The sequence below is a fragment of the Canis lupus genome, chromosome 18 (genome assembly GCF_003254725.2).
Source record: "Canis lupus dingo isolate Sandy chromosome 18, ASM325472v2, whole genome shotgun sequence".
NCBI classification, from domain to species: domain Eukaryota; kingdom Metazoa; phylum Chordata; class Mammalia; order Carnivora; family Canidae; genus Canis; species Canis lupus.
The window spans coordinates 23,024,332-23,050,223 of record NC_064260.1 but is presented as its reverse complement, the minus strand read 5'-3'; the positions used below and the strand labels follow the sequence as shown (position 1 = coordinate 23,050,223).

General features: G+C 38.3%; 1 long non-coding RNA gene across 1 annotated transcript in view; it reads left to right on the top strand.

Moving 5' to 3' along the window:
* Positions 1 to 25,892, top strand: part of LOC112661439 (uncharacterized) — a 31,520-nt gene that overhangs the window by 1,239 nt on the left and 4,389 nt on the right. Inside the window, exon 2 of the long non-coding RNA XR_003137696.3 lies at positions 23,224 to 23,546. This is a non-coding gene — a long non-coding RNA (uncharacterized LOC112661439). The remainder of the gene's footprint in view (positions 1 to 23,223; positions 23,547 to 25,892) is intronic.

The window sequence follows — 25,892 nt, the reverse complement described above, 5'->3', positions numbered from 1 at the left end:
CCTCTAGATCATGCAAGCTTGATAAAGCTGATGTCAGCCCCACAACAGTGTAGACGCTACAGTGGTTTGTGCCCCTCTGAAGGACGGCAGTACATAAACAGATACTCTGTATATCTGTGGTGCAATTTTATAAGGTAAAGGTGGGGGATAGTTAGGAAAAATATTATCTGCAAAGTTTCCTTAGGGAGGTGATTATTTAAAGAAACAAGAAAAAAAAAGTTAAAAAAGACTACTGTAGGTAAACTGCAACATGGATAGATAAGAATACAGACCAGAAGAGAGCTGGACCTATCTGTTCCCTGTCTCCTGATACGGAACTTGGCTAAAGCACCATGTGCTCCAAGCGCTCCAGATTCCCAACCTGGGGATCTCCGAAGCACTCCTCACATTTTCTCTGAATTTATATTCTCTTGGCCTCTCCACCTCCTTAGTTCTTCTACTAAGTCTCTTTTCACCCTTCTACCAACCAAAATTTGGAACAGTCACTTCACAATATTCTAAAAAATAATATTAACGAAAAACTATATGCAGAGGGGCGCCTGGATGGCTCAGTTGGTTGGGTGTCTGACTCTTGATTTTGGCTCAGATCATGATCTCAGGGTCCTGCATCAAGCCCCAGGTTAGGCTCTGCACTCAGCATGGAGTCTGCTTGAGATTCTCTCTCCTTTTGCCTCCTCCTCCTACTTACCCATACGTGTGTGTGCACATGATATCTCTCTCTCAAACACATCAATATTTAGAGAAAATATGCACAAAGCATGTGTGAGTCTGATAGATTTTACTCTGAAACTAAGCATAATAGGCCATAGAGTTCATTGGACAGAAAGTCATGTTATGGTACAAATCAGACATTTATGTTCCTGAAAACCTCTGTTGGCCAAGCAGCTGCCAACCTAGCTCCGCTCTGGCCTTCCCATCGCACAGCATCACACTTGTATTCTCTTTCCTTTTTTCTCCTCTTATCTCTTGTATGCTGAGTCCTACCTCCCACCCTCTCCCTAAATGCGCACAAAGCACACAAAAACACTCAGATTTCTTCTTTGATACCTTAGAACAAATGATCTCCTGGTTACGCCCCTAATTCTTTGAAGATTTTAACTCTTGGCTTAATGTCTAGATGTTCATTCTGTGTGTCAAGTTACCTGAACGAAGGCATGCCAACACACTTGGCAAAATATTATATCTGGGTTTGTCTATAAGGATGTTTCAGGAAGGTATTAGCATCTGAATCTGTAGACTGAGTAGAGGAGATTACCTTCCTCCCCTGCACTGAGGACCTGAATAAACAAAAAGGCAGAGGAGATGCAAAATTGCTCTGTGTTTGAGCCAGGATGTCCATCTTCTCCTACCTCTGGGCATCGGTGCTCCTGGTTCTCAAGCCATTGGGCTCAGACTGACATTGATACCCTTCCCTCCCCTGGTTCTCAGGCATTTGAGTTTGGACTGGAAATACAACATCAGCTTTCTGGAGCTTCCAGCTTGCAGATAGCAAATCCTGGGACTTCTTAGCTTCCATGATCCCATCAGCCAATACCCTATAATAAATCACTTTCTGTCTCTCTCTCCACATATTCCCTGTTGGTCCCATTTCTCTGGAAACACTGACTAATGCACTGTGCCTCCTACCAAAGTGACTCCTGTAATATTTCTAAGTGATTTCAATATCAATAGAGATTATGCTCATTCTCTGGCTGAGATCTTCAACTCATGATACTACTACCATTTACCTGTCCCTCAGCTTCCTTCATACCTTCTCTAGCCTTCTAATCTACTTTATATTCCACCGCAGTCATCGTAATCCTTTCCCTGAAAAAGTCTAACACCCTCATCTCACGTGCTGCCATCTTTATTTGGTTAAAAAAAATCACATATTTTTTTTTTCTTTTTCCATGCCTATAGCTCCACAGCTGATTATGGCTGTGGAAAAGCACACAATCACGAGTAAATAAACTCACTTTCAAGTTTGTGACCATTAACCTGGAGAGGGTCCTTTTCCTGACTGGTAATTCTACTTCTTTTTTTTCTTTAACTTCATTACATCATCCACTCTTGATTATAACTGTTATGCTTTTTTCCCCATTTCCTTTCTCAACTGATGATCTTGCTTCTGTCAGTAAGAAAGATGACCTATTGGGAGCGAACTTCCATATTTTTCACCCCCAAATCTACCCCTTTTTTACCTTTGTATCCTCATGTTCTGTCTTTCTATCATTACCGTAGGGGAACTATCTATGTCCCTACCTGAGGACAAGTTCCCTTCATTTCCACACTAAACCTTATTCCCTTCCATCTACAAGGACATGGCTATAGAATTATCTACCTCCAGCATTGTCAATATTTCCCTTTTGCATTGAATCTACTAGAGCTTCATAAAAATTTCAATATACAGACATGCTATTATTTCTCCCTTCTCAAAAAACAAATATTTCTGTTTATCCCATTTTAACCACTGACCACAGTAGCCTCCAAACTGGTATTCTTTTTTCTATATTCCTTCCTGACCATGTCTCCCACTGCCAAGTCTGTTCTCAACATAGTACCAAATTTGCCTATTAAATATAAATCCATTCATGGCAGTTTCCTCAAAACCTTGCAAAGGCTTCCCAGACTTCACTCAGTATAAGCCTAAACTTTACCAGTGAGAGTACCCTGCCTGTCCCCTGCCTTAATTCCTTGATATCATCTGTTCCCATTCGGCTCCTTGCTCACTCCATTCAAGCCCCATTCACCAGTTACAGGTTTTCCCCCCTTTTCCTTATCGTTTGCCATTCCTTGTGCTTAGAATATATCTTCTCCACCTATAGATATCCATAAAGCTTTCCTCAAACACTTGAAAGTCTGTCCCCTTAATGATGCTTCCCTGATTACTGTAAAGACATGATCCTCTAACACCTATGAAAAATATATTTTTCTCTGTTTTGTTCTCCAGTGTCTCCAACCGTTAGAACCATGCAATTATGTATTTGTACTCAAGTATGTTGAATAAATTAATGAATGTTGATTGAATGAATCAATTAATGCTATTAATGTTGACCTCTTCTCCTTCCCCAGTTCCCAAGACATATTATACAAATGGTTAGCTGGTAACTATTTAATCACTTCATCCTGTTTTCTCTCAAAAGTAGTTTTTGAATTTACATAATTACTCCTTTTCTTAAAGATATCTGGATAACATTTCCTTATGGTTAACTTATGGTATCAGTTATGTAGGGTAACTCAGCAACATGGCTTTTCCGCTCACCAAGGCTAACTTGGCTCATCACCACTGTGTGCCCTATCTGCCAGCAGCAGAGACCAACATTTAGTGCTCAGTATGAGCCATTCCCCAGCTACCAGGTGGCAGGTTGATTACATTGGGCCACTTCCACCATAGAATGGCAGCATTTTGTCCTTGTTGGAATAGACGCTTACTCTGGATATGAATTTGCTTTCCCTGCCCACAATGTTTTTTGCCAAAACTACCATCCATGGACTTATAAAATGTCTTATCCACTCTCCTGGTATCCTATTCAGAATTATTTCAGGTCTAGAAACTTAATCCATAGGAAAAGAAGTATGGGAATGGGCACATGTTCATGAAATTCACTGCTCTTACCATATTTTTCATTGTCCTGAAGCAGCTGGCTTGACAGAATGGTGAAATGATTCAGTTACAGTGCTTACTGGGTGGAAATACTTTGCAGGACTAGGGCAAGGTTCTCAGAAGACTGTATATGCTCCGAATCAGCATCAAATAAAATGTGCTACTTCTCTGATAGCCAGGACTCACAACTCCATGAAGTTAGGGGAGTATTACCACTTTATGACCCATTAGCAAAATTTTTCTTTCTCTTCCCCTGACTTTATTCCCTATTGGCCTAGAGGTCTTAGTGCCAGAGGGAGAAGGGCTTCTACCAGGAGACACAACAGTGGTTCCACTGAGCTGGAAGTTATTGTTATTACTCCTAATGACCAACAGCAAATTTTATTCCTTTCTCCTGACTTTGTTCTTTGCTGGCCTAGAGGTCTCAGTTCCAGAAAGAGAAGTGTTTCCACCAGGAGATGAAAGAAGGTATAAGAAAGAAATACTGTGGGAAAGAAGACTCTGGCTTCCTCATGCCTCTGAATCAATAGGCGAAGAGGGGACTTATTGGGCTGCCAGGGTTGATTGATCCTGACTACCAAGGGGAATTGAACCCCTATTCCACAGTGCACGTAAGGAAGATTATGGCAGGAATACAGATCCTTGAGAGTATATTTTCGTTTTACCATGCCTTATGATGAAGGTCACTGGAAACAACCAATCCAGGAAAGATTATCAATGGTCCAGATCCTTTAAGAATGAAGATTTAGGTCATCTCTTCAAATAAAAAATCAAAACAAGCTGAAGTACTTGCTGAAGGCAAAAGGAATACATATGGATAGTAGCAGAAGTTAGTTATAAATACCAGCTGACGAGTTGTAAAAAGGAGTACTATAATTGTCTTGAGTATTTCCTCCTTAGTTTGTTGTGAATATATTTGTGAATGTATATGTATATACATGGTAAATAAATGTGTTTTCTTTTCTCTCTCATTCCTTTATATACTACAAAATATAAAACATATTGACTTTGTATCAGTATTTAAGTATTGCTAACTTTACATCATAGATTTCAAGTTATCAGATATCAGGAGAACAGCAAACATCATTCAGGGGCTTTACTTCCTCTTCTAGGGTAGGGTTAGTGCATTTTTGGTTATATATATGATAACTGTATCATGCTAGGTTGAATTAAGACCTTGTTATTGTCTTTAATTGGAGATTAAATACTATTTAAGGAGATGTGTATAGGTGTCAGGTTGTTAAGGGGTGAATTTATGAGAGCTAATTTTATGTGTTAACAGGGCTAAAGAATGACCAGCTATCTGGTCAAACATTATTTCTGGGTATGTCTGTGAGAGTGTTTCTGAAAGAAATTAGTACTTTAATTAGTAGGCTAGGTAAAGAAGATTGCCTTCACCAATGTGGGCAAGCATTGTCTAATCCCTTGGCCTGAATAGAACAAAAAGTGGAAGAAGGGTTAATTCTCTTCTTGAGATGGGTTACCTATCTTCTTCCCTCTGCCATCAGAGCTCCCAGTTCCTGGGCCTTTATACTCTGGAACTTATACAAGTCCCCACCTGGTTCTCGGTTCTTCAGATTTAGACTGAACTACATCACTAGCTTTCCTGGGTCTCAGTCTTGCAGACTGTGGGACTTCTTAGCCTTCATAAGCACATGTGTCCACTCCTACAATAATCTCATAGCCCTATTCTATCTATCAAATTCTATTAGTCTATTTCTCTTGAGATCCCTAGTTAATACATATGGTTAGGTAACAAATTACCCCAAAGTTTAGTGGTCTAAAATAATCATTTATTATACCCATTGACTTATGGATCAGGGATTCATTCAAGGTATAACAGGCATGACTCCTCTGTACTGAGAAATGTCCAAAGCCTAAAATGGAAGTCTTAAAGGCTAGGAGCTAAAATTATCTGCCAATTTGTGGCTGCTAGCTGTCCACTGAAAGACTCAGTTCCTCTCTATATAGGTCTCTCCACAAAAGCTAATTTGAGCTTCCTCACACTGTGGTGGCTGGCCTGTCAAGAGTAAGCATACCAAAAAGAGCAAGCCAGGTAGAAACTGTATTTTTATGACCTAACCCCAAAAGTCACATAGTATCATTTCCCCTGACTCTTGGTAGGAGCAATCATAAAATTCCCATCAGGTTTGCAAGAAGGGAACATAAACCCAACTCTTCAAGGAAGGAGTGTCAAAGTTGTAAGATCAGATGAAATGAGAAATATTGTTGCAGTCATTTAAGAAAATGGAGTCGTCCACATTTGCCTTTATAGATACAGTCAAGAATTTTCTGGTTATTTGTCTCTTTATTGATGAATCCAAGTAGGTGTTCTTATTTTCTGTAATTCAAGGTAAGAATCAGTGACATATGTAACATTAGACCTGTTGTAACAACATGTATGCTTTTGGAGTAAGTCCCATCTCGTATGATTATCTGTTAACTCACTGGGTTATAACCTATTAATTTCCCTAGGCAAAAATACATTATATACACATTTTGGTATAAATTTTGAAAGACCATAGTTTGAAAACTATATATTTTTACAACTAAATATTTTTACAACTAAATATTGTAAGTAACTTTCAAAGTCATTAAATACTTTTCCACAACACCAAAAAAATAAAACCCAAAACAAACAAAACAAAACAAAAAGTGTGTATGTATGTGTACAGATATGGCAGTTCCTGACACAGAGCCCCTAAATATTACCGTGAAATTTCCCGAGTGTTGGAAACATGTTTTGTTCTAATGGGAAAACTTTTGGCAGGCCCCTAGACAGCTTCAATATGGGGACTAATCACCAGAAAGATCAAACTTCGATTAGAAGCCTTCATCTTCTTTCCCCTTTATTCCCCTTCACTATTTTTTATATTCCCCAAATGAATGACACCATATACTGTTTGTCCTTCTCCGATGGACTTACTTCACTCAGCATAATACCCTCCAGTTCCACCCACGTCGAAGCAAATGGTAGGTATTTGTCATTTCTGATGACTGAGAAATATTCCATTGTATATATGGACCACATCTTCTTTATCCATTCATCTGTCAATGGACACCGAGTTTGGCTATTGTGGACATTGCTGCTATAAACATTGGGGCTCAGGTAAGAAAATGAGTGGGAAATATCAATGAGGGAGACAGAACATGAGAGACTCCTAACTCTGGGAAACGAACAAGGGGTAGTGGAAGGGGAGGTGGGTGGGGGGATGGGGTAACTGGGTGACGGGCACTGAGGGGGGCAGCTGACGGAATGAGCACTGTGTATTATGCTATATGTTGGCAAATCGAACTCCAATAAAAAAAAAATACACACAAAAAAAAAAAAAAAAAAAAGAAGAAGCCTGCATCTTTCAGCCCCATCCTCCCAGCTTCTGGGAAAGGAAGGGGTCTGGAGATTGAGTTAATAATCATTCATGCCTACGTGATGAAACATCACTAAAACCCCTAACAGGGCTTGGCAAGCTTCTGGGTTGGTGAACACACAGGGGTGCTAATAGGATGGCATGCTATGCATCCACTCCATTTGGTTGTTTCTGAGTTGTATCCACTATAATAAAACGCCTTCCTGAATTCCAAGAGCCATTCTAACAAAGTATTTAATTTATCAGGAAGTCATGGAAATAGCAATTTATAGCTAGTTGATCAGAAGTGCAGAAGGCCTAAGATGTGTGAAGGGGAGGCAGTCCTGTGGAACAGAGCCTTCAACCTGTGAGCTCTGCAATGAATCCAGGCAGTTTGTGTCAGAATTGAATTGAATTGTTGGATACCCACTTGTGGTCAGGACAATTGGATTTTGGTATTAGAAAGTCCTACAGAGTAGGGAAGCACGATCACAGAAAATTCTATTTGTGGGACATTTTAGGACTCACTTTCCAACATCCTCTTTCTGCAATATCAATAACAGATAGACATCCAGCCCTACTTCTTTTTTAATATATATATTTTATTTATTTATTCACGAAAGACACAGAGAGAGAGAGAGAGGCAGAGGGAGAAGCAGGCTCCATGCAGGGATCCCGACGTGGGACTTGATCCCGGGTCTCCAGGATCACACCCTGGGGTGAAGGCGGCGCTAAACTGCTGAGCCACCAGGGCTGCCCCCAGTCCTACTTCTGAAGCTTTATGTGGAGATGCCCATTATTACTAAGTTGTTTTTTTCTTTCAGAATGAACACATATCTACCAAAATTGGAAGGTAGCCAAATGATAGTTATTACCTCCTCTTTAAACAATTTATTTTACTAAGATTAACATTTCCAGTTCTCCAATTTATACCTCCTTTATTATGGTTGCCTTCCTCTACTTAGCCCTCTGGACCAGTGCCAGTTGACTACAGATTTAACCTATAGTTTATCACAGTGGTCCAGACCTGTTCTGACCAGAGAATGCCATTTGATAGAACCTCAGTAAATGGGTTAAATGAATATTTTCTGATTTAATCCCTAACAGCAACTTTGTGAGGTATGCATGACTGTCTGCATTTCACAGATGAGCAAGAGGGCATGCTTAATCTTGCTATCCTTTATTTAGTAAGTGGGAGACAAATTAGACCCCAAGAACTCTCTTAGCTTTCTATAAGACCAAGATACCTCTCTCTGGGGCTAATTCTGCACCTGTTCTCCTCTCATGACTCAGGAGCTACTCATTCCTGATCTGTAAGGCGTCAGGATTCTGCTGCCCTCTTGAGCCTACAGTACTTCCTTGCTATGTCCAATGACACATAACCATGGCTATTGCAAAACTGTTAGGATGAACATTTGAACAACCTTAAAATAGGAACAATGTGATATGAGATGACTCCTGCGTTTAGGAACAGAATGTAATAGAATATAAACCTTAGGATGGATTTGGACCATGCTGTTTTTTCAAAACATCAGGCTTGGAATCCAAGAATCAAATTATCATATGCAGGGAAAAAAGAAAAAGAAACTATCTATTTAGAATACCCCTTTAAAAAAATTACTCAAACTGAAATTTGCCAAATTGGGCTCATCCACCAAAACAAAAGCCAGTTGAAAAGTCACAAACATTTAATTCATGCTATGGAATGGGTACAGAAAAAGAAATCAGCTTCTTTCCCTCTATGATTATAATACTTAATGATCCAATAAAGTAAGTAAAAATATAATTGCAATACAAGGCCAAATAAGATAAGTACTGTAGGAGAGACCCAAGTAAAGTGTTATGGGGAGTTGAAAGGAAGGTCATTGCCAAGCAGATCACAGTACAGAAACTAGAACAACAAAATTAAATAGAATTTTGTTAACCAAAGAGCAGAACTTTCCTTCTGGCTCTGTGAGGAATTGCTCGTTGTTAGGGCTCGTTGTTAGCCTTTGAGAGCAGCGGAACACTGAACAGAAGCAAGGCCAGTATTAAGTGAATGTGATGGCTGAAACCATTTTCTGTTCCTCGGCCTGTAATTTAGAGTTATTATTGGGCCTTTGAGGCTAATCCCAGCAGAACAAATCTAGGGGTTTGGGGCGGGGGACAAGGACAGCGGGGATGAAGCAGCAGCAACTTCTGATAAACAAAGTCTGAAATTTAGTATTTAGCTAATCTCTTAGGAACCAAATTCCAACTATCAGAGGTATTTTACAACTGCAGTGCATTAACTTTATTTATATGGATAGCAGGACTGGTGTGTCTTGAACTATAAAAATTGAAAATAACCTCCTAATAGTCATAAGAAGGTGAAAGGATGTCTTTTTTTTTCTTTTTCTGTGAGATAATGGAAATGCACCTAAAGCCTGGAAACCCTTGGAGTGTTAAATAAGAATTAGATGACACCGGTAAACCTGGAGTGTCATTGTATTTGTAAGTAGAGCTTAAATTTGTGGGCATATATTGTTTTCTAAATCGCTCGTATTTTGTTTGAGCAACTAATCTGACTTTTAAAAGAATATTCCGTTCTCTAGCTCTTGTTATTTAAGTATTATTTTGAATGAAGAGATGGATATTTAACAAATTGTTATGGAACATAGGAGCTTGTGGTTTTAAAGTTTTAATAAAGGTAGTCTCCATTCATCTTCCAAGTTAAGAAATAAAGTGGTCCCTTTAACCCATTAATCATTTTAAGATTGATCCTTACTTTGTTTATGTAAGAAAAGATGAAAGCCTGGTACCCCAGGCATGCGACATTGTCGACAGACTTTTCAGCACCTCTACTAATTTATGGCCATTCCGTGGGAACTGAAAACTACTCAGGTGGCTGATGGTAGACATCCCAGTGATTTACTCACAACATCTGCCATCCAACTACATAGGCTCCATTCAGAGGTCAGCTTCTTATAAAACGATGTTCCTTCTGATTTCCACCTCTTGTGTGGGTTGGTCTTGATTGACACTGACCCTCAGATTGGTACTGAAAGAGTCTGTCTCCCAAGAGAATGATCATGGAAAACTTCACTTTTCTGAATCATATCATATTTAGCCAGGTAATTAATAGAAAAAGGGGGAGATGAAGAAAGAGCGATAAAAAGAAACAAAATCCTACAAAAAGAGTTTCAGGAATCTTAACCCTTACTATTTCATATCTACTCATAAAATCCTATTGTGTACCTTTATTTTTTTTAAGAGAGAAATTTTCCGGAATAAGTATCTGTGAGCTTAACCTTGAAGATCTGACATTTATTTGTGAGAGAGATGATTACAAGGAACTGAATATAATTAATTTATTTTTATTACCTGTAGGAAAAGAAAGAAAGTATATCGCAGCACGTATTTGTGGACTAAACTCAGAGAGCTAATTATGGTTTAATAAAAGAAGCAAATAATCTCAAATTTCTTACCTATCATGAGGATTAATGTCAATAAAGCCACGAGATTATAAATAAGCATTGTAACCATTCATCTGTAATAAAAGCTGTTAGTTCCCACTACATTTATAATCCATTCTGAGCTTATTTAATGAAAAAGGAACACAGTTAAAAAGGTCAGCCTCTAACTTTACGTTAAAGTCAACTGTCTCTAAAAATTGTGTCTGCCTAAAATAAAATAAAATAAAATAAAATAAAATGAAATAAATTTTTAAAAATTAAAAGAATAAAAACTGTGCCTGCCTGGAAACATGCATGTTGCAGGTACCCAGGAGTTTTTCCAAAGACATAGTATACTAGAACCAGAAGCAAGTTTAGAGCTGTTAAGGAGAAACAACGCTTTGATTGTTTGTAAGGTTACATCAAGTCATTTGGCACAGAATAAAGCTTCTTAAACAAGTAAAACACAGAGAGCTCATCTATAAATCTTTCCATCATATTATTGTGTTCTTGACGCCAAGATATGGGTGGGCTGGGCAAACAGCCTCTCAGCTCCATCACATACCAACCTTGTAGCAGGCCATAGAGCAGTTTTCTTCTTTTCCCCAACGAAAACCAGTACAAAAAGACAGGTGAGGATCCCCATTTCCAGAACCTGGGTGGGATCCTGGCTGTACCACCCGTTGAGTGAGGTAGGGCACATCATGTCACCACTTTGTCCTCCGCTCCCTTATTTGTATAAGGGAAATCATTTATTCACTAAATAGTTTCAATGCAATCCATGACTAATGACGAAAATGATTAAATATTTGTGAAGTGTTCGGACAGCCGCTGGCACACAATCAGTGCTGCATAAACATTAGCGATTATTATCATAACTGTCCGGGCCTAGAGGGAAACATGCGTATCACACCCATCATGGCATCATGTACACACATGCATGTGATTTTGTCTGCTGCAAACGTTTCCTCCACTTCTCTTTCTGGGCTCTTCACTTGGAGCCTTTCTCTACTCTCTTGCCCTCTGCCCTCAACAGGCCCCCTGGCACTAGCCTTCTGGGTCCAGAATCACATCCCCCCACTAATCACCTCTACACATCGCTCTATTTCTCACGCAAAACAACTTCTCTTTGTGTCAGCTTCTCCAAGCTTGAATCCTCTCAACTTCGCCTCATATGGTCCCACACACATGAAAGCATATTTACTGTAAATACCATGTGTGTTTCTTCTTAGCAGACAAAAGATCTTCTGGGAACCAGTATCCAGCATTCTAAGAGAGGGGGTAGGGAATTCTATATGTTTTTGGTGATACAGGTGACAATACCGTTAATGTGATGTGTGCTTTATTTTCATAGATATCCTTCCCCATCCAGGACTTGGCACCATTAGAAGAAAAAAATGAGTATACAGCAGTTGTGTAGTGTAGTGATTTAGTGTAGAACATGGAAATGGTCTTATTTACCCGTTCCGGCTCCCTAGTGCATAAAAATTATGATTAAAACCTATCACTAGGTAAAAATATATGAACAGGTGTTCTTTAACCAGAACTTTATAAATACTAAGATTACACGTGTACACACACTAGTAATAATTTTGTTCGTAGGACAGTATTTGGTAGTACTCTCATGCAGAGAGAGAGGTAAAGCAAAATAGAAAAAAGTATATAGTCATTCTGTCGGAAACTTCCCCATTCAGGAACATTCAGAACACTTAGCTAGATGGATGTAAAGAAAATAATTGTCTTCACTGCGGAGTGTCTGTCTACATGGTTCCCTTCACTTTGTAAATGTAATAGCCACTTATTTTCTACTGGGGCATTTAAAGCAAACCGTAAATCTCCGCTCTTCCCTGCCACACGCACCCTCCCACCCAGGACACACACAGTCACAGTTCAGACTTCATTTGTGTGTTCCCTCACCTGGACTTTTACTGATTTAGTGATCTCTGCATTTGCTTGGGTAGATCTGGGGTTTTCTGCTTCCAATACACTTTGAAAGATGCCTCTGCCAGGCGGCAATTTCTCCGCCGGTACATTCCGTTGTGGAGCTGTATAAAGCTATCTTGCATTTCCTCTTTCTGAAGATTTGTTCTATTTGTGTATTTGCTTAAATATGAGCCAGAGGTAGGAAGACTCTCGTTAAATCTATGGTTATTTATATCGTATCTAGACACCCGGTTCCTTCAGCTGCAGAGGGTCAGCTGCCTGTAGCTGGGAGTCTCGGCGTGGCAGGCCTAAGAAGCATCCCAGGTGTCTGAGACCACAGCCTTCCTCAGAAGGATTATGTTGGGGTGCGCTGGGGTTCGGCTCGCACAAACCCATGCGGGGCCCCTAGGACGTGCAGGCCAGAGGACTCCGCCTGCACCCCCAGCAAAGGGCCTCACGCCCGGCCCCGCCCTGGCTACTGTTCTTCCCTGAGGGCTGAAGGCAGGTTAAGTAAAAGAAGGAGAAATCTGAAACTTTTTCCCCCACTTAGCTCTCCCAGCCTCACGGCACAAGACAGTGGAATTAATGTCCCGCGTCCTCAGGAGCCGGCGCTGATGGGTCCCTGCAGCCCCCGCGGTCGATGGGGACAGCCTCTCGGCGCCAGGCGCTGCGGACCCTCGGGTGTTAGAGACCTCGTGGGCACAGGGGGGCGGGGGCGGGAAAGAAAGGAAGGAGGGAACACACTCCGGAGGACCCACAGGAGATGCTCTGTGAGATCAAATAATACTGCTACTTATAAAAAGAGACACATTCTGTTAACTTTTAAAGGGGTTTTGTAGTAAATTCCGCTTACTACTTTCCCGTCTTTGCCAGATTTTGCTCTAAAAGCTAAATCTGAGGGTCACCAAATAAGGAAAAAGAATGTAAATTAGAAAACTTTTGATGGCAATTCAAAATGTTTCAGCCTAACAGCCTTTCTTCTTCCTAAATTAGCTTCTTCTCTTAAACTTACTATTTTCTAGCTACTTCTTAAAAAGGGGAAAAGAAAGCAATGAAAAAGACAGGAAAAAAACCTTCCATTTTTTTCTTTCCAGAACAGAATTACTATTTTCAGGAGCATTTTCCTCTGAGAGTCATAAATCATTCTTGTCAGCTTTTGGGGGGGGGGGGGGGCTCTCATGACATTCTTTATGCCTTAGCAATAATATCGCAAATATTTATTGTCACAACCAAATATGCCACTTATTTAGTATCCTTATATCTTTCAGTTTCATCCATCGAAATCTTGATTTACTTAATGACCCAATTTGAATATAATTTAAATGTATTTGGTAAAAATTAGAAGTTAGGAGTAGTAAGAGTAATTATATAGTTTTTAAAAGCACTAGATATAAAATTTAAGGACTGAAAGTATTGGTTTCCTGTAAATGATAATAATGTGAACTTTAAGATTAAAAAGATGTTAAAAGTTTCTATAACATGTTAAAAACATTTATAAAATTGATAAGCTTTTAGCAATAAATGAAAACTCTTTAAATACAAGCATGTAGTCTTCATTAAAACTATTTCTTCTGTATCTCAGCTAAGCAGCTGGCTATTGATTTCAGCTCAGGTCATGATCTCAGGGGTCATGATATAGAGCCCCCCAGCAAGCCTCAAGGGAGCACTCTGTCCTCAGCAGAGAGTCTGCTTGAGATCCCCTCTCCTCCTCTGCCCCTCCCACCCTGCTCGCCACCCCCCTCTCTCTCTGTCTAAAATAAATAAATAAATAAGTCTTTAAAAAGTAAACCATTTTTTCTACTAATATTAAAATGAACCACATAAAATAATTTTAAGAGTCTGACTAACCTATCAGTTTGATTTCTAAAATGACATAGTTCATAATATATTTTAATACTAATCACCCAACAAGGACATTGCACCATGTACACTCTCTGGGAAGTATGCTAATGAACAGCCTTCTACATTCAGCCCTTTGTTAAAAATAAGGTAAAGTCCTCAAAAATATTTGGTTTCCCATTTTCAAGGTAACCTCAAACACCACTTTGTGGAACAGGTATTCTCCTTTGGGTACAAGAGTCGCTAATTCCTTTAATGAGGGAGATGAATGGGAGAGTCTCATTCTATTTCACTCACAGTATGAGAAGCAGAAAATTGGGAATTCCACAACTTCAATTTGTAATATCCATAAACCAGGTTCAATACAAATAATTACTGATAAGCTTATGTGTACTGAGGATAGCATTACATAATATAGACGTATAAATATGAATATAGTAAGCATCTTGCTCACAAAAAAGAATCAGACAGGTACTAAAACAACTAGCATACTAGGATTAAGTGGACAAAGGCCACAGTGGAACTTACCAAATGCAGGGCAGGAGCTCCGACTGTAAGTACACTTACACTGATTTTATATTTGACTCCTCATATTGGAGGACTGTAAATCATGCCACAATAAACATTAGAGTGCATGTATACCTTGGAATTAGTGTTTCTGAATTTCAAGGGTAAATACCCAGTAGTGACATTCCTGGATCATACGGCGGTTCTATTTTTAATTTTTTGAGGAAACTCCATACAGTTTTCCGGGGTGGCTGCTCCAGTTCGCATTCCCACCAACAGTGCAGAGGGTTCCCCTTTCTCCACATCCTTACCAGCACTTGTTTCTTGTGTTTTTGATTTTAGCTATTTTGTCAGGTGTGAGGTGATAGGTCATTGTAATTTGGATTTGCAGTTCCCTGCAAATGAGAGACGTTGAACATATTTTCGTGTGCCTGTTGGCCACCTAGATGTTCTCTTTGGAGAAATGTCCGATTAGGTCTTCTGCTCATTTTTGAATTGGATTATTCGTTTCTCTGAGTGTTGAGTTGTATTAATTCGTTATATGTTTTGGATACTCACCTATTATCAGATATACAATTTGCAAATATCTTCTCCCATTCCACACGTTGCCTTTTAGTTTTGTTGATTGTTTCCTTTTCCATGCAGAAGCTATGCATTTTGAGGTAGTACTGATAGTTTATTTTTGCTTTTATTTCCCTTGCTTCAGGAGACCTATCTAGAAAAATGTTGCTATGGCCCAACTCAGAGAGATTACTACCTGTGCTCTCTGTGAGGATTTTTATGGTTTCAGGTCTAACATTTAGGTCTTTAATCCATTTTGAGTTTATTTTTATGTATAAAAAATACACAAAATTTTATTTTTTATGGGCAGCCATAAAAAAGAATGAAATCTTGGTTTAAGAAAGTAGTCTAGTTTCATTCTTTTGCATGTGACTGCTCAATTTTCCAAATACTATTTAAGAAACTGTTCTTCCCATTTTATATTCATTCCTCTTTTGTCAAAGATTAATTGACTATATAATTGTGGGTTTATTTCTGAGTTTCCTATTCTATTCCATTGATCCTTGTGTCTGTTTTTATGCCAGTACCATACTATTTTAATTTCTACTGCTTTGTAATATAACTTGAACTCTTGAAATTCGAGTTCTGTTTTGTTTTCTTTTTAAAGATTGCTTTGGCTATTTGAGTTTGTGTGTGTGTGTGTGTGTGTGTGTGTGTGTGTGTGTGTGTGGCTCCATACAAATTTTAGGATTATTCTAGTTCTTTGAAAAATGCTGTTGTTATTTTGATGGGAATTGCATTAAATTTGTAGCTTTCTTTTGGTAGTGTAGACATTTAAAGAATATTTGTTCTTTCAACCCATAAATATGGTATACCTTTTCATTTCTTTGCATCATCTTAAATTTCTTTCAACAGTATTTTGCAGTTTTCAGAGTACAGGTCTTTTACCTTTTTGGTTACATTTATTCCTAGATATTTTATTGGTTTTGGTGCAATAGTAAATGGGATTGTTTTCTTAATTTCCCTTTCTGCTGCTTCATTATTAGTATATAGGAATTCAACAGATTTCTGTACATTGATTTTTTATTGTACAACTTTACTGAATTTGTTGATAAGTTCTGGTAGTTTTTTGGTAGAGTCTTTAGAATTTTCGATATATAGTGTGTTATCTGCAAATAGTGAGTTTTACTTCTTTACCAATTTGGATGCCTCTCATTTCTTATATTGTCTAACTCCTGTGGTTAGGACTTCCAGTACTGTGTGAATACAAGTGATAAGAGTGGACATCTATGTCTTGTTCCTGATCTTAAAGTAAAGCTCTCAGTTTTCCCCATTGAATATGATGTTGGCTGTGGGTTTTTCATGTAAGGCCTTTTTCATGTTGAGGTATTTTCCCTCCAGACCTATGTTGCAGAGGGTTGTTTTTTTTTTTTTTTCCAGAGGGGTTGTTTTATCTTCTTTTTTTTATAAATTTATTTTTTATTGGTGTTAAATTTGCCAACATATAGAATAATACCCAGTGCTCATCCCGTCAAGTGCCCACCTCAGTGCTCGTCACCCAGTCACCCCCACCCCCCGCCCACCTCCCCTTCCACCATCTCTAGTTCGTTTCCCAGAGTTAGGAGTCTTTCATGTTCTGTCTCCCTTTCTGATACTTCCCACTCTGAGGGTTTTTATCATGAATGGATGTTGTACTTTGTCAGGTGCTTTTTTCTACATCTTTTAAAATGATCATATAGTTTTTATCCTGTCTCTTATCGATATTATGTATTACAGTGATTTTTTTATGAATCTTAAACCACCCATCGTCCTGGGAATAAATCTCACTTGGTCATGTGTATGATTTTTTAAAAATATATTGTTAAAAAAAAATAATATATTGTTGCATACACTTCGCTAATATTTTGTTGAGGATTTTTGCATCTATATTCATAAGAGATACTGGCCTGTATATTTCTTTTTTTTTTGTTGTGTCCTTATCTGGTTTAGGTACCAGGGTGATACTAGCCTCATGGAATGAATTCAAAAGTTTTCCATCCTCTTGTATTTTTTGGAATAGTTTGAGAAAAGAATGCATATTAACTCTTCTTCAAATATTCAGTAGAATTCACCTGTGAAGCTCTCTGGTCCCAAACTTTTGTTTTTCAGGAGTTTTTTGATTACTGATTGAATTTCATTGCTGGTGATAGGTTTGTTCAAATTTTCTATGTCTTCCTGCTTCATTTTTGATGGGTTATACATTTCTAGGGATTTTTCTATTTCTTCTCAATTGTCCAATTTGTTGACATATAGGTCTTTATCATACTCTGTTCTAATTGTTTGTATTTCTGTGGTATTGGCTTTTTTTCCCCTCTTTCATTAATGATTTTGTTGCAACCCAAGTGTCTATTGATAGTGAATAAAGATATGTGTGTGTGTGTATATATATATATATATATATATATATATATATATATATGATGATGGAATATTTTTTAGCCATAAAAAAGAATGAAACCTTGCTATTTGCAACAACATGGATGGAGATAGAGAGTATAATGCTAAGTGAAATAAGTCAGCTGGAGAAAGACAAATATATGATCTCACTCATATGTGGACTTAAAGGAAGAAAAAACAAGCAAAGGGGGAAAAAAGAAAGGCAAACCAAAAAGCTGATCTTAACTATAGAGAACAAACTGATGATTACCAAAGGGGAGGTGTGTGAAGGATGGAGGAAAATAGAGAGTGGAGATTAAAGAGTACACTTACGATAAAGAAAAAAAAACCACAATCTTTACATGCAAAGTTCCCAGTTAAAAACCCTTTATGTCTCCCTCTCTCCAAAAAAAATTGACTCTTCAGTAAACATTATATTCTTTATTTTCTGAACAGTGTGTTATTGACAAATTAAAAATACAATGCTGATTGTTTCACATATTCAACCCTAGATGGAAATGGCTCTACATATAGTAATTATCTTAAAAGCCAAGACTTTTTTAAGTGTCCAACTGTTTTAAAACACATACACATTGTACTAACAGTGATTTTTCAGCATGGAATGCACGTAGATACTCTGGATTTTAAAAATTCCCCTTCCTTTCAGAATGCATTTATGTATGTGGGACACAGTTTGTAGAAACTTATGGATCTGAAGGAATAAACAGTACATGCACAAAAAAGGAGTCTTGCATGGTATGGCATCAGATCCCTAATCATTTGTTTTCAGTTTACTCAAAGAAAGAAGATAACTTGGCAGGTCTTGATGAGCAAACAGATGATATCAGTTAAATTTCCTTCATAGTACATGCAAAAATATGAATATCACCACAGATTTCCATTAAGCATAAGATTCTTTTTAGCAAGATTTGGATATATAATATTAATCTCAATTTGGGAATTTATTATAAGATAGAGAATTATTATTATCTATTTAATCAACAGGAGAGCCTTGGTGTGTTTGTGTATGTATGGGCTTGTATTGCACTCAAAGTTTTTTCCCCCTATATCTTAATTAGAAAGTGCAAACATTCTTTTTAGTAACATGTGTAATCTGGAAAGTCATATATCCTGGATTGTGAAAATATTGCTATAAAGTTCTTGCCCTGCAGATGACATGATACTGTATATAGAAAACCCAAAAGGCTCCACCCCAAGATTGCTAGAACTCATACAGCAACTTGGTAGAGTGGCAGGATACAAAATCAATGCCCAGAAATCAGTGGCATTTCTATAAATAACAATGAGATTGAATAAAGAGAAATAAAGGAATCAATCCCATTTACAATTGCACCCAAAAGCATAAAGTACCTGGGAATAAACCTATCCAAAGAGATCTATACCCTAAAAACTACAGAACACTTCTGAAAGAAATTGAGTAAGACACGAGGAGATGGAAAAACATTCCATGCTCATGGATTGGAAGAATAAATATTCTGAAAATGTCAATGCTGCCCAGGGCAATGTACATGTTCAATGCAATCCCTATCAATATACCACAGACTTTCTTCACAGAGTTGGAACAAATAATCTTAAGATTTGTGTGGAATCAGAAAAGATCGCAAATAGCCAGGGGAATATTGAGAAAAAACATCAATGCTGGGAGCATCACAATGCCGCATTTCAAGCTGTACTACAAAGCTGTGATCATCAAGACAGTGTGGTACTGGCACAGAAACAGACACAGAGGGCGGCCCAGGTGGTGCAGCTGTTTAGCACCGCCTGCAGCCCAGGGCGTGATCCTGGAGACGCTGGATCGAGTCCCACATCAGGCTCTCTGTATGGTGCTTGCTTCTCCCTCTGCCTGTGTCTCTGCCTCTCTCTCTCTCTCTGTCTCTATGAATAAATAAATAAAATCTTAAAAAAAAAAACAAAAACAGACACAGAGATCAATGGAACAGAATAGAGAACCCAGAAATGGGCCCTCAGCTCCATGGTCAACTAATATTTGACAAAGCAGGAAAGACTATCCACTGGAAAAAGGACAGTCTCTTCAATAAATAGTGCTGGGAAGATTGGACAGCCACATGCAGAAGAATGAAATTAGACCATTCTCTTACACCAGACACAAAGATAAACTCAAACTGGGTGAAAGATCTAAATGTGAGACAAGAATCGATCAAAATCTTAGAGGAGAACACAGACAACACCCTGTTTGAACTTGGCCACAGCAACTTCTTGCAAGATACATCTATGAAGGCAAGGGAAACAAAAGCAAATATGAACTATTGAGACTTAATCAAGATAAAAAGCTTCTGCACAGCAAAAGAAACAGTCAACAAAACTAATGACAACCTACAGAATGGGAGAAGATATTTGCAAATGACACATCAGATAAAGGGCTAGTATCCAAGATCTATAAAGAACTTACTAAACTCAACATCCAAGAAACAAACAATTCAGGCATGAAATAGGCAGAAGACATGAACAGACATTCACCAAAGAAGACATAGAGGTGGCCAACAAGCACATGTGAAAATGCTCCACATCATTTGCCATCAGGGAAACACAAATCAAAACCTCAATGAGATCCCACCTCACACCAGTGAGAATGGGGAAAATTAACAAGACAGGAAACAACAAATGTTGGAGAGGATGTGGAGAAAGGGGAACCCTCTGCACTGTTGGTGGGAATGTGAACTGGTGCAGTCACTCTGGAAAACTGCGTGGAGGTTCCTCAAAGAGTTAAAAATAGACCTGCCCTATGACCCAGCAATTGCCCTGCTGGGGATTTACCCCAAGGATACAGATGCGGTGAAACGGCAGGACATCTGCCCCCCCTCCCCCGCCAATGTTCACAGTAGCAATGTCCACAATAGCCAAAGTGTGAAAGGAGCCTCGGTGTTCATCGACAGATGAATGGAGAGAGAAGATGTGGTCTATGTATACAATGGGATATTCCTCAGCCATCAGAAAGGACGAATCCCACCATTTGCTTCAACGTGGGTGGAACTGGAGGGTATTATGCTGAGTGAAGTAAGTCAATCGGAGAAGGATAATCATCATGTGGTTTCACTCATACGGGGAATATAAGAAATAGTGAAAGGGATTATAGGGGAAAGGAGGGTAACTGAGTGGGAAAAATTAAAGAGGGGACAAACCATGAGCGACTCCTAACTCTGGGAAATGAACAAGGGGTAGTGGAAGGGGAGGTAGGTGGGGGGTACGGGGTGACTGGGCGACAGGCACTGAGGGAGGCACTTGATGGGATGAGCACTGGGTGTTATGCTATATGTTGGCAAATCGAACTTCAGTAAAAACAAATGAAAAAAAAATAAAGTTCTTGCCCTATTAATTTTTAAAGTATGTGAAAATAAAAGAATTATACCTGTAAATTATAATATTCAAAACTTTGATGAATAACAATTAAGATATAATATATATATATTAGTATTGCTATTATGCATAGCAATACTACTCTAAAATTGATATAACAGTACATTAAAAAAGTAACCAAAGGGGAATTGAAGTTTTTTAAATCTCTGCTTTTCAATGCAAACACATATTTTAGCTAATTGTATTTCAAGTGGATAATGAATAATAAACCAACATGTGATAACCAAGAATTGGCCTCCCTCACCTCTCAGAAAAGAAGCTGCAATAAAGGCCAGTAAATATGTAAACTTAGGGTAGAGAGGTGTTTAATTAAATGGCTTCTGGCGGCTGGAGGCGGGGAGATGGAAAAGGGAAAGGGGAAGAGCTTGAAGAGAAAGAAAACCAGGAGACGTGTTAATAGGAATATTTGCAAAAGCCGTGTTCTCAGTAAGAATATCAGGAAGAGAGAAGAAATTGAGATTGCAGAAAAAGTATCATTTAAAAATATTTGGATTTGCTAAGAAGGGTAGAGAAGTATTTCAATGTAGCTCTGGCTCTGAATCCTGTGATGCCAGCTTCCTAGTTGTTCTTTGCTTTTGTCTGTGATGATCTTGTTCCTAAGCTCCTAAAACATCAATCATTTCTCTTCCCTTCTACTAGGATATCATATATTCTTTCAGTCATAATTCAATGCATATTAAATATTGAGAACTTACTGTAGGCAAAACATTGAGCATACAGCTGTGAACAAGACAGACATAGTCTCCGCCCTGTCGTTTTGGTCTTACAATTTGAGATTGAAGGGGTGAACATATCCCTAAAATAAATAACATCAAATAAAAGGAGGTTTAGAAGTTTTGATAGTGCTTAACAGAGCAGCTTGACTTAGTCTGATGCTTCAAAGTAAGACTTTCTTAAACCATTAATAATTCATCTGATTTCTGAATGAGAAGTACATGTGGATTTGCTCATGATAGGGATGCAGAGGGAAGGTTGTATCCAGAGACGTGGAAGGGGAGAAAATTAGTATGTCCTCAAAAAATTAAAGAAAACTCAGAGTGGCTGAAGCAAAGAGAGGAAACAAAATATCATGAAATATGTAGAGAGAGATGGAGGCAGGAAATGGAAGATGTTGTGAGCTTTGCTAAGAATCCAACTGAAAGACATCAGCAAGCAACCATCCCAGTGGTTTCAGCCAGGGAAAAATATGATCAAATACACATATTTTACGAATAATTTTAGAAGCAATGTGAGAACCTGGTATAGGATTAATATGCTTCTGTGTTTTAATTGCTAGCTCTTCATTCTGTTGAGAAGAGAGGGATTCTCTTCCTAGGATTATGGAGACACCCAATGCGGGGTGGAAGAGACTGACAACAGTTCGTAGTGCCATGTACTCCTAGTATGGAGAAGAGAGTATCACCTATCACACAGGGCCACGGGGGGGGACTGCACCAGGTCCTGTGGGAGGCAGACTTCGCATTATCAGGAGAGTGAGGTACTCTCTTTCCCACAGAGGAATGATGAGGCTTATTTGGATAATATAGGAGCTTCCAGGAAACTGGAATGAGTATAAGTAGGAGGTGAACCGAGTCCTTGTGATACACAAGTGTTTGGGCTAAGGGACTCTACCCAGAGTGGGGAGAGGAAGTGTGGTTAAGCCATTCAAGTCCCTCTCCATTTTCCCATGTATCAAGGAACACATAACAGTGGGCCTTAATTTTAGGCCTTATACCACACTCTGATGAAACCTCAAGGGAGAAAATTTATCTGTGTAGATGTGAACCCTAAGTCTCTGAATATTCTGAGGTCTGAACCCTGTATGTGGAACTCCCTATCTCTCTCTCTCACACTTCTGTTTTTTTCCTCAATCCCCGTGAGGATTTTCCAACATAGGACAGAAAACCTTAGACTCAATTTTTTCTTTCCTATAATATAGAAGAATGTTTTCAGCCGAGCCCTCCAGGCTTGGTTCTTGAAATGCTAAAAAAGAAAAGGATTTAGAAAATCCTCTCTGAAGGCAGAAGTCTGGTTTAATGGCTTTTTGTCAAACCAAAAAGGTCAAGTGCCCATCAGCCCTTGCCCCGGGGAGGCAAACATCAGAGTTTGTACTGGGGTGAAGACTTGCAAGAACAGGTTTTGTGTGGGGATTAGAGTGCATTCATTTAATATTTGTCAATCTTTGTGTATTATCATGAGTCTTGCTCTGTCCACAAGTTTTGAACACCTTACATAACTATAATAATCCTGATTATTTACTGAAAAAATCACTTAAAGAAAACTTCTACAGAGTATGGACTTTTTTCCCCATTGTTTTCAGGATTTCCACTTACGTGACTGTGGAGATGGCTGTGCTACCCTCAGAACTGAGGATTACAGGAGGGGCTGAAAGCTGAGTGCCAGGGAACGACAGAGGTAGGGGGGATAAGAAACTCCCTTGGGAAAGTCATGGCTCTGAAGTGCTGTGAGTCACCAGAGAAAAGGCCTCATCTGGAATTCAGAAAGGGACTCAATCTTGGAGGAAGGGGCATGAGAGTCATCCCTTCATAGAGCGAAACAAGAACCACACTCATGAATGAGGTTTCCCAGGAGAGCACATCTCAAAGGAGAAGGGGGGGGGCCCACACCCCGAGGACATGAGAGGTAGGTTCCCTGAGCCTGTACTACGGAGAAAGAATACGCTAATAATCACTTTCTAGATTTTCCACAGTAACCCTGAATGACTACCCGTCTCAGGAATCAAGCGGTTTCTATACATGTGCCCTTGTTACTTTGATGTTTCAGCTCGATCACCATCTGTCTGGAGTTTGCCTAAGGAAATTTATTTTATTGTATGTGCCTCTGAACAGGTGTTAGAAAATATTCACAACCCCCACCCAGTCCCCCCTATTGGGTGCTACTCTAGCTTCATAATCCAAAGCTCTTTAGCCTTTCACCCAAGTCATATTTCTAATTTGATACTGGATCTTCAGGGAGAGTGATGATGTATTTCCAGAATATTCATTTAAAAAAATTATATTCAGCACTGATACCTGCAGTCCTGAGAATATGTCTCTCGGATATGCATGAAGAATATCTATGGTAGTTTTGTCCTCAAATTGAGTATTTTATGCTTCTTTGGTAGAACAGAGGAAGCATAGCTTTTAATTATAAACTTAAAATCATGGGGGAAATATGTTCCTTCTCACAATGTCTTGAAAAATTTGCTCTGCCAATTGGATTATTAAAATAACGTTTCTCAAACTTCTCTGCTTCACAATTCTGAGATTTGTATAGAATTTCTAACATAATGCATTTCTAAAACCCAGTCGTAACGGCACTGCAGGAGCTCATTGATAGTCCCATCTGACTCCTAAGAAAAAGGAAATAAGAAATAATGTCTCCCTGTGCTTTGTTTTGAACATGTTAACTAAACATTACCAGAGTAGATTAGAAAAGCAATCCCTTTATTTAGCTGAGTAATTGCCCACTTGAATCCCTAAAGATCAGTTATTGTAATATGAACTATAAGATGTCCACTAAGAGTCTTAAATGAGTCAATAAAAGGTCATGTTTATATTCGTTAAAAACACTTGAAAGAATAATATTAGCATTGACTTTGAGGCCATGCCCACACTTGCCCAGTGAAAAGTATTTCTCTAGGAAATGCACTGCTTTCAACATCAGTATTATTCTAAATATGCAGCAGATGTAACCATTAAAAGCCACTCTCAATATCTTGATTTAATAGCAATAAAGTGAAACCAGTGTGAAGTTAATTTGTATGGAAGGAGGGCTTGTTTAACATTAGTGCTGTTGATATCAGCCATCCAGTTCTCAGATGCAAAAGCCTCCAAAGTGTGTAACTAATGTGCTATTCCAGCACTATTGTTTTTAATCTGGAGAAGTAGATATTAAAAAGAGAGGGAATTTCTCACTATCCTTTCCAGTCCATTCTTAATAAACAAATTGGTATATGTAGTTGAATTTGCAAGATCAATATGCACTTGGCTAGTATAAAAGAATATGGATCATTATGGGAGATTGTAGAGCCCTAAGTAAATTATGATCTCTATTAAAACTCGGTTTAAAAGTTTTCATAGTCTCAGAATACACTTCTCAGTTACTTGCACTATAAAATGATGTAATAAAATATGTCATGAGTTAAGAGTTATAAAAGTCAGAAGTGGAAACATTAAAAAAATAAGCTATTTACTTTGAAATATAAAAATAAAAACCCTATGACTTTCCATTTTTCATGAATATCTAGTCATGTATTCAACAACTCAGTATATTCTCTTAGATCTGGGATAGAATGGCATTTTCATTTATTTCTTTTTAATGTTAGTAAAGAATTTATTATATTTGAAATTATTTACTTGTTAGACTCTTTGTCAAATTAAAAAACTTAATCTCAGTGCTTTTTGGCTATAATTGTTACATTTTGGAAGTCATTCGCTGGGTTTTAGGTTCTAAGATTAAAATCATAATTTTAGACCTAACTCAAAAGTATACTTCTACAATTTCCAAAGTGTTGGGGGAAAAAATCTGTTGGAAAAATATGTATACCATTTATAAACAATAATAAGTCATCATGACTCTTGATATAACACTAGAAAGCCAAAAAAAACTTGTATTGATAACACCTTAGTTAAAGTTGCTAAGGTGAAAATGTAATGTTTCAGAACAGATTATACCAAAACTTTTCAATATCATGAGTCTGCTAGATTGAAGACACCTAAAAATCCCCTTATAAAAGCAAATGGTTGATTAGTTTTACACAAATCCACAGAAATTCAATTCTTTACAAAATCAGACCAAATTGGGGCCAAAGAGAAGAGTTCAGTACAACCACCATTGGCCTAATTCAAATTCTCAGCCTTTGGTTACCAGTGGACACTTGGTCCTTGGGTATTTGCCATCTTGCAAGTAAGCAGGATCTGGGACTGCTGGTGTAGTCATTACCAGAAAGTTGAGAGCTTCAGAATGCAGAAATGCATGGAACTTCAT